At 42.7% G+C, this 9,875-nt stretch overlaps 1 pseudogene; it reads right to left on the bottom strand.

The window, feature by feature from the left end:
- Positions 1-4,628: 4,628 nt before the first annotated feature.
- LOC133071859 (probable ATP-dependent RNA helicase DDX23) lies at positions 4,629-7,098 on the bottom strand (annotated as a pseudogene).
- Positions 7,099-9,875: the final 2,777 nt, after the last annotated feature.

Raw genomic sequence — 9,875 nt, forward strand, 5'->3', positions numbered from 1 at the left:
TTTATTCTTCTTCTGTTTATTTTCCTTCTTGACATATAAAATAATTATTTTGCATATGGAAATTCAGGTTGAGTGTCAGAAGCAGCTTGAGAATTTTTTGGCACCTTTGATAAATGTGGAGAGAAAATTATGACATGCACAAAAAAAATTCTAAGAGAAGTGTTACAATCATTTTTATACAAGAATCACTGGTCACCATCACCATTGTCATCATTACTAGATAGACATTTTAAAACTTTTATTTTTTTAATTTTTTTAAAATTTTCTTAAAAAGCTTTAATGATAGGACATTTACTCTCATAATGCATCTTGGGGTAGATGCATATTAAATGCAGCTGCAGAAGCTTCAAGATGGGAGAGACTTGCTCAAGGTCACACACACACACAAAAATTAATTGCAGGGTTAGAGAAAGAAATTTCATTACTCATGAAATGACATTACTAGGTCAAGTATATTGGTCACTAAATAACCTTGTTATTCCACCAGTGTTTAGTGAAAAAAGTGTATGCTCTGATTTGATGTATGGGACAGTATTACAGATATAGTGTAAGTCAATTGTTTATTTAGCTAGGGCCTGACCTTTGTATAACTTTAAGCAAATCACTTTAATTTCTAGATCTTTAAGGATATGATATTATTCACTAATGATTTCCCATGTTTACTGAGTGTGGATTATTATGGGATGGTGCAGATAGATTATACTTTTCAATATGACCTCAACAGCATCTCACACTGCATGTACTCAAGCTATGAGACTTTTTCATCCCCCATCAAAGACAGGGGTGTAATAATGCTCCCCTGATATCTAGGCTGGTCTTTGTCACTTACCTGTAACAAATAGAACACACCAAGTGAGATGATGCATGCATTCTGAGGCCAAGATCAGAACCTTGGGACCCCTTCTGCCTTGGTCTGTTGGAGCACTCACTCTTCTTCCTCTCAAATGCATCCCCCTTGGGACTCCCAACTCATCCTGAGATCCCCTTCTCCCTGAAAGGCCACATGAAGCATTGACAATCCTGAGCTCAGTCTGTACATCATTCCAGCACTGATGCCACACTTCATTAGAGAAGGAACCTGCAAATGATACTAGATCCTGGCTCTTCGAGTCTTCTGAGATCCCTGGAAGCTCAGATTAGATACAAGCCATCTGCACTGCATGCTGTCCAAATTCCTGACCTACAAAATACAGAAGCAAAATAAAATGGTTGTTGTTTATTCTACTAAGTTTTGGGAATTTGCTATGCAGAAATAGACGATGTGAACAGATGATGAAAATAAATTTTGGACAGAGTACAAATGGTTGTAACTATCTCTTGAAATCTCTGCTGGAGCAGGGAGCTTTTGATAGTGTAAGTGTAGAGACAGGTAACAGTGTCATCACCACCAAACATGTTGTGATTCTTTTGCATGAGACATCTTATCCCTGGGTGTCAGCAGCCTGATCAATTGCACATCTTTCCCATGAAATTGGTTATCTCCGTCACACATTCTGCCTGTTTGGATCAACAAAACTAAGAGAATAAGCACTGATCTGTGAAATACCTACAGCAGTGAATGGGCAGTAATCTTTGAATTTAGGACATGCCTATATTGATTAACAATCTTCATAGAAACTTCAGAAGATGAAATTAATTTTGATATAGAGGCAAAACCTCTTGGAAAATAACAATTTGGGTAGGAGAGGGGAAGTCCTACTCTTACCCAGAATCCCTCAGCAGGCTTTCTATATCTGGTTGTTTCATTCACTACCCCTCCTGCAAGGGTTTATTCAAGTAATAATAAAAGGGTCAAAATAAACCTCTGAAGAAAACAGCAAAATTCTGACCAATACATACACCATGATTCTATTTTTGTAAAATCCACTTGTTTGTTTGTGTACATGCAAGCAGGAAATCTATGTGTGATAGAGTGAAAAATACCCTTTACAGGAATATACTACATTGCTGAGAGTGGGTAATTACCTCTAAAAAGGAATTAGAAAAGCTGAGAGAGCAGGTTAGGAAATGAGGATTAAATCTCTTCCTCTACCACTCTGTCTTTCCCACTCTCTGCCTCTTCCTCTCTTCCACCCTCCCTCCCTTCCTATCTTGTGCTGGATATGGCAGAACTAAGTTATAATAATGTAGATCTAGATTTTGGGACCTCCTAGATTTTTGCTGTTGAAGACTCGGTCTCCTAGCAGACATGTATGTTGCACGTTTGATCAGACATCCATTGCATGTCACTGAAGATGCCCTTGGAATCCTTTGTTTCAACTAGTATGGAGTCAGCCAGGTCCACGTAGCCTCCAGTAGACTTCCTGAGGTACAACATGACAGCCGTTCGCCTTGTGTCCCAGCTGCCCACCTGTTTTCCCTGCCCAAGGGCTGATTTGCTGACTCCAAAGTATGGGGCACTTAGCACATGTGCACATGAAACTCAGAAGTGTGACGGACTTAACAGTCCTTCACAGACTCTTTTGACTAGTGAAGAAGCAAAGCAGTGTGTAACTATCTCCAGCCCCTTCTGCCAAAAGATTTATGGACTGCTATAAGATTTACTTTTGGTTTCAAGTTAGGAGGACTTGCTGGCCAGATAATCATTCTACATTCTAGTCAGTAAGAAATAAGGAAATTTATTATATTAATAGTAAGTTGCAGTAAGTGGACAAGTAATATAATAAGAGATTATATATATATATATATATATATATATATATATATATATATACACACACACACACACATATATATATATAATCACCAAATTGGGGGAACAGTTCTACACAAGTAGTTTAGCAAGAAACACATGTATATATCATCAAAATGTGGAGAAACTTAACATTCAGATCCAAATCAGAGTCTCCAATTAAAAGATACACAGGCAATATAACAAGAAATGAAATACACATTACCAAATTGGGGAAACACTTACATCCAGATTCAAGCAATGCTGGTAGGTCCCTCAAACAGCAATCTGGAGTTCCCAATAGGGAGGTCCCAGGTAATGTGTCCACCCCACATGTGAGTCCTGAGAGTGCCATCCAGAGGAGTCCAGCTTTTATTGGCAAGACACGAGCTGCTAATCATCAGCTTACATGCAAAGATGCAGCTCCGGTTATTATGTTAAAAAATTGTACCTCTAGTTGTAAGTCTCAGAATGTTTGCTGATCCCTAGGAACTGGCCAGATTCCCAAAGGCCAGGAAGCTTCATGACTTACTCTCTTCCTTTGACTTATCCCTTGATTATCTGTTGGTTCCCAAGACCTACATTTCTGCTGGCCAGCAGCTTGGCATGTAACTCCTGTCAGGTCTCTGTTCAAAGGTCTGTTGTTGCCTCTGAAGTCTGAACAAGACTCTTCCATTAATTTCCCCAACGTTCCGCCAATGCCAACCCCCGCCCCCCCCCCCCCAGCCTCTGGCCCCACAGATGAATACTCTAAGATGAAGTTTCTGTGGTTATCCAGAAGACAATTCTATGAGATTTCAGTCACATTGCTTTAGCTAGTTTGATAAAGCACCCTCACATTATCTTTTCTTCCTATCTGATTTCATTCTCATTGTCCTGAACTGGTGTTGCCTGGGATCACATTTCTTTAAAATTAGTAGCATATGAATCTATGATTCAAACTCTGCTTTTTTCTAAACCCCAAATAAAACACATAGAAAAAAAGAAATTTCTAAATTTTAGGTCTCTTTTCAAAATCTCAAATACCTATTATCTTGACAAACTATTGTCAAAATATTAAAACTGGGGCCAAATTTTAATTAATATTACATAAATGTGTTCTGAGTGGCCACTGTGCAAAAATGTTAATTGCAAAAAGTGAAAATTAAAGTTTCACTCCAGTGGAAGTCATTTCTTGATAGAGTAATTGGTGGGAACTAAAGTAACATGAAACAACTGACAGGTTCTAAATAGGAACAGGAGTGTCACAAGACTGTCTATTGTCACCCTGTTTTTTTTTTTTTTTTTTAATATTCGTGTGTTTATTCACAGAACATACAAACTCATCTTCTCAGAGAATAGAAAACAGAAATTTCACTGACTTCAAGATGGACTCAGCCAGCTCACCCTGTCCCCTCATCTACTATAAAAATTCCCTGGGTGAGGGATGCCTCGAGTGCACAACACTCCTTGGCACAGGGGCTGTGCACAACTCTAAGCAAGGCTCTCTACTTGTTTTATAATCCAAAAGGGCAAACAGCTGTCAAAATGATGGTAAGAGTCCAAGGTCCATAATCCTCAGTACCCGATTCCCTGGGTCATCTAGGGCAACAATGGTGCCATAGCTTAGGCAGTCAAGTCTGTGCCAAAGAAGTCCCAGCCCAGCAGCCAGGTTTTTGTTCAGTCTGGGAGGCAATGCCAATTGGCTGCCCCTTTAACTGGCAAGAGCTGATGGCCGGATGCAGTCCCAAAGCCTGCCTGAGGGGCAGAGCTGGGCCAAAACCCTGGTAGTTTGTTTTGCCTGCCTCCTGGAGCAGCTTCCTCCCCTTTGACAGATCTGCACTCAGGCCTTCAGACCTGAGGGCCTGGGCCAGGAAGTCTGATTGCTTCCTAAGCCCCTGGAAGAGTGAGGACCTGGGAAGAGATGTGAGGGTCCTGAAGAACAGTCTCCAGAGCATGGCCCTGAACCCCGGGGCGAGTGCTGTGTCAGGCAAAGATGGTCTCTTCCCGGCGCTTCTTGGTGAGGATGGTGCCTGGTTTGTGCTGGGCGTCAGGATGGTTGGCTAGCTCTGGCGGGCAGGAGGATACTGGGCTCTCCAGAATGGCTTGCTTCAGCACATAGAACACAGCAGAGTCCTCTTTGATGAGGAAGGTGATGGCCACACCATTCTTGCCTGCTCATCCTGTGCGGCCAATACGGTGGATGTAATCCTCAGTGTTCTTGGCCATGTCATAGTTGACGACCATAGATACATCTTGGATGTAAATACCACGACCCGCCACATCTGTAGCCACCAAAATATCCTTGACCCCAGCCTTGAGGTTGGATAGTGCAAACTCTCTTTGCTCCTGGCCTTTTCCACCGTGCATCGTACAAGCGTTGTATCCCATCTTCTCCAGGGATTTGGCCAAAACATCACAGCCGTTCTTCTGGTTGACAAAAATGATGATGGGTGGATCAAAGCCTTGCCCCAAGATTGCCAGCAGCTTTTTCCTCTTTTCGGACTCTGACATGAGGAAGACTTTCTGTTCCACACGTTCATGGGGCTTGCCTGCAGAACCAATGTATACCACAGCAGATCGCCGAAGATAGCTCCGGGCCAGATGCTCTACCGCTGGGGGCATGGTGGCCATGAACATGACTGTTTGGCGGTACTTGTGTTTTCCTGACTCAAAGTTGGCCAGCATCTTCTCAGGATCCTCGGCCTCATCTGTGTCCGACTTCTGATTGCTGACAGGCATGTGCTCCAGGATCTTCTGGACGTCTGGCTCAAAGCCCATGTCAGTCATCCTGTCAGCCTCGTCCAGAACCATATAGGTACAGCGACTCAGCACCAGGTAGCGGTTCTCTAGCACATCGATCAGACGTCCCGGGGTAGGGATCACTATCTCACAGCCCATGCACAGCCAGAGGCCCTGGTCTTCCCTGGACATGCCGCCAATGACGGCCACGGTGCGGATGCCCAGCGGCTTCCCAAACTTGATGGTCTCTTCCTCAATATGTGCGCCAGCTCACGAGTGGCGGCCAGGATGATAGCGTAAGGGCTCTGGTGGGACTCTTTGATCCTGTCAATTTTGGGGAGAGTGGTAATCCAGACCAGCAACGGGATGAGGAAGGCTGCTGTCTTGCCGCTGCCATTCTCAGCCACTCCAATGATGTCACGATTCTGTAGCCCGGTGGGGATTGCCTGACGCTGGATAGGTTTTGGCTCCTTGTAGCCACACTTATCGATGACCTCCAAGATGTGTGGAGGCAGAGAAGAGTCTTTCCAGGACCAGATGGGATTGGGGATCTTGCCACCTTTGGTGGTGATGCTATAGTCCTCGCGGAAGATCTGCCAGTCCCTGTCCGTTATCTCATCCAACTTTTTCTGGGACCAATGCCAATCATCCCAGCGTTGCTTGGCTTCCTTTCGAAGTTTGCGGAGTCTTGCCCCGTCCTGATCTTTTTCTTCCAGTGTCCGCCTCTTCTCCATTAGGTCTCCATAGAAACGCGACTGCTCTAGTTTCTGCTGCTTCAGGTCAATGCCTGCGATGAAGCCTCGCCACAACAAATGTACCTGGTGCCGTTCTTTGTACAAAGGGTTGTAGTCAATGGAAGTGTCCTCAGACGCATCGCACTCATCGCATTGCGGTCGTTGAGATGCCTTGTCCGGCGCTGCTTCTTGATGCCACCGAGGTAACGCTCCTTAATGGCGTGCAGCTCCTTGCTCTTAACCTTCTCCTCCTTGATCTTCTGCCGCCCTTCCTCATCCTCATTCCCATTGGTCTCCCTCTCCATCCTCTCTCTGCGCTCCTGACGTTCCCGTTCCTGAGGGTCTTCCAACATTTTCCTGCCCAAGTCTTGGAACTGCTTCCTTTTCTTCCTCTCTTCTTCAAGCATCCTCTGCCGCTCCTCCCCCTCCTGTTGCCAGTCGCTTGAGGGCTTCAGCCTCTGGTTCTGCTTTGGAGAGGAACTTGGGCTTGGCCTCGGCTTCCTCCTCGGCCTTTTTCTTGGCCAGAAGTTCCTTCAGGGATAATGGCTGGGCCTTAGGCTTCTTATCACCATGTTCATCCTCTTCATCCTTTCTAGAGTCTCTGTCTTTCCGAGATTTAAAATATTTTCCTCGGCCAAGAGATAAACTGGATCACTTGCGGTCCTTGTCCCTTCGGTGCCCATCCTCATCCCGGTCTCGGTCTTTCTTATTCCGAACTCGTTCCTTATCTCGCTCTCTCTCTTTGTGCCCACGATCTCTTTCCGTAGACTTGGATCGGGAACGGGAGCGAGAACAGCTGATTCCTCTAAGCCTATCCCTTGAACGATGCCGTTTCCTGTCTTTAGATGGGGAAGACTTCCGGTCTCGGTCTCGGTCTCTATCGCGGTCTCTGTCAAGAGTTCGAGATTGCTTCCTTTCCTCCTTGGAAGGTGATGCATCATGGTCCTTCTTATCAGCCAGCTCTGCTGCCATCACTCTTGAGCCCAAACCGCCCTACGTGGCCTCAACTTCGCCGAGTAGTCGCCATCTTTCCCATTTCCTGGTCGCAGGGCTGCTGTCACCCTATTTTTTTTTAACTTATATGCAGAGTACATCATGCAAAATGCTGGACTGGATGAGTCACAGTCTGGAATCAAGATTGTCAGGAGAAATATCAGCAACCTCAGATACGCAGATGATACCACCCTAATGGCAGAAAGTAAAGAGGAACTAAGGAGACTCTTGATGAAAGTGAAAGAAGAAAGTGAAAAAGCTGGCTTAAAACTCAGTATTCAAAAAAACTAAGATCATAGCATCCAGTCAGATCATTTCACAGCAAACAGAAGGGGGAAAAGTGAAAGCAGTGACAGATTTTATTTTCTTGGGCTCCAAAATCACTGCAGATTGTGACTATAGCCTTGAAATTAAAAGATATTTGCTCTTGAAAGAAAAGCTATGATGAACCTAAACAGCATATTGAAAAGCAGAGACATCACTTTGGCAACAAAAGTCCACATATTCAAAGCTATGGTTTTTCCAGTACTCATGTACAGATGTGAGAGTTGGACTATAAAGAAGCTGAGTGCTGAAAATTTGATGCTTTTGAATTGTGGTGCTGGAGAAGATGCTTGAGAGTCCCTTGGACTGCAGGGAGATCAAACCAGTCAATCCTAAAGGAAATAAACACTGCCTATTTCCTAGAAGGACTGATTCTGAAGCTCCAATACTTTGGTCACCTGATATGAAGAGCTGACTCCTTGAAAAAGACCCTGATGCTGGGAAAGACTGAAAGCAAAAGGAGAGGGGGCGGGGCAGAGGATGAGATTGTTGAATAACATAATCAACTCAATAGGCATGAATTTGAGCAAACTCTGGGAGATAGTGAAGGAGAGAGGTTCTCGGTGTACTGAAGGCTATGGGGTTGCAGAGTCAGAAATAACTTATCAAATGAACAAGGTAAGACTGACTAAGGATCACTGATTTCCTCAGGAATTAAGAGACATGCAGAGGAAGAAGACATAGTTCTTATTAAAAATGAACACTGGAAGTGATGTGAGAAACCTGGGAAGGAGTGATTACCTGGAAGCAGAGTTCAAATGATGCAGGAATGTGAGGTGAGATGAATGAAAAGCCTCCAAAGGATTTTTTTGAAAGCTTTTCCAGGCATCAGTATTTATTGTGTAAAACCATCTCTAAAATATGGCTAAAATTCTTTCACAACATTACCAAATACAATAAAAGACAAAATATATTCAAGCTACACCACATGCTGGTACTTTGAGGTCACTTCTAAGAACTTGTTTACTACTTATATTTTAATGGAAAAAATCCTACAATTTGTGAGTTAAAATGAGCTTGAAGACACTCATTGATGGGATGGGGATAAAACAACATGGCTGACTGTTGGCAAAGCTGGACGGGAGCCTGGATCTCCTGGTTCATATCCTGTGTGTCCCTTGAGGTTGTGTAATCCTTGAAATGTCTGTCTGTCTTACTTGTCCATAAGCCCAGTGTCTGTCTGAATACTTAGCACTAAAAAGTGCTCAATGAATATTTACTGAATTAATAAATAGCTATAAATGTTTAAGTCACAGATGCTATATTGCTATATTTAAACTTGCATTTATCAATGCAAGAAGAAATGCTTTCTGTAAAATAATAGTATTTAAGAATACTTTCTTGCTGTCTGCAAGGTCTTCATCAATATAAAATTATTAAGTTCTAGGAAATTGCTAAGGAGGTCAAAGATATGAAAGAAAAACATGACACACATACATACCTTAAAAAAAAAATTCTGTGAGTTTTTAGGCTTACAAGAAAATAATAGTCTATTTTAACATCAGTGCTTGCTTCAGATGTCATAGGTTTATTACCAGACATGTTGACAGATTCATGATTTAGATGGGTTACCAAAGTCTCTAAGTACAATGCATTTTCAATTTTTTTCAAAACACTTTCATATGCTCAAAACATGTTTGAATTACTGGTAATGTGCTGCTTCCCGATGAAGCAATCTGAACACTGCGTAATCCAGAAGGAAAATCAAAGATGTCAAGGACAGCCTAGTTCTAGTTATGTTGTCACAAAATTAAGAAGGTGTCAAACCACATGATTAGATGATCTCTATGGATGCATTTTCTTTTTTTTTTTTTTTTTTTTCATTTATTTTTATTAGTTGGAGGCTAATTACTTCACAACATTGCAGTGGGTTTTGTCATACATTGACATGAGTCAGCCATGGAGTTACAAGTACTCCCCATCCTGATCCCCCCTCCCACCTCCCTCTCCACCCGATTCCTCTGGGTCTTCCCAGTGCACCAGGCCCGAGCACTTGTCTCATGCATCCAACCTGGGCTGGTGATCTGTTTCACTATAGATAATATACATGCTGTTCTCTCAAAACATCCCACCCTCGCCTTCTCCCACAGAGTCCAAAAGTCTGTTCTGTACATCTGTGTCTTTTTTTCTGTTTTGCATGTAGGGTTATCATTACCATCTTTCTAAATTCCATATATATGTGTTAGTATGCTGTAATGTTCTTTATCTTTCTGGCTTACTTCACTCTGTATAATGGGCTCCAGTTTCATCCATCTCATTAGAACTGATTCAAATGAATTCTTTTTAATGGCTGAGTAATATTCCATTGTGTATATGTACCACAGCTTCCTTAGATGCCCATCAGCATTTTCTTTCTTTCTTTTTTTTTTTTTTTTTTTTTACATACTACTGAAGTTTTTTAAAAGTTCTCAAATACTGAAAAGACTAAAATA

The sequence above is a fragment of the Dama dama genome, chromosome 17, assembly GCF_033118175.1.
Source record: "Dama dama isolate Ldn47 chromosome 17, ASM3311817v1, whole genome shotgun sequence".
NCBI classification, from domain to species: domain Eukaryota; kingdom Metazoa; phylum Chordata; class Mammalia; order Artiodactyla; family Cervidae; genus Dama; species Dama dama.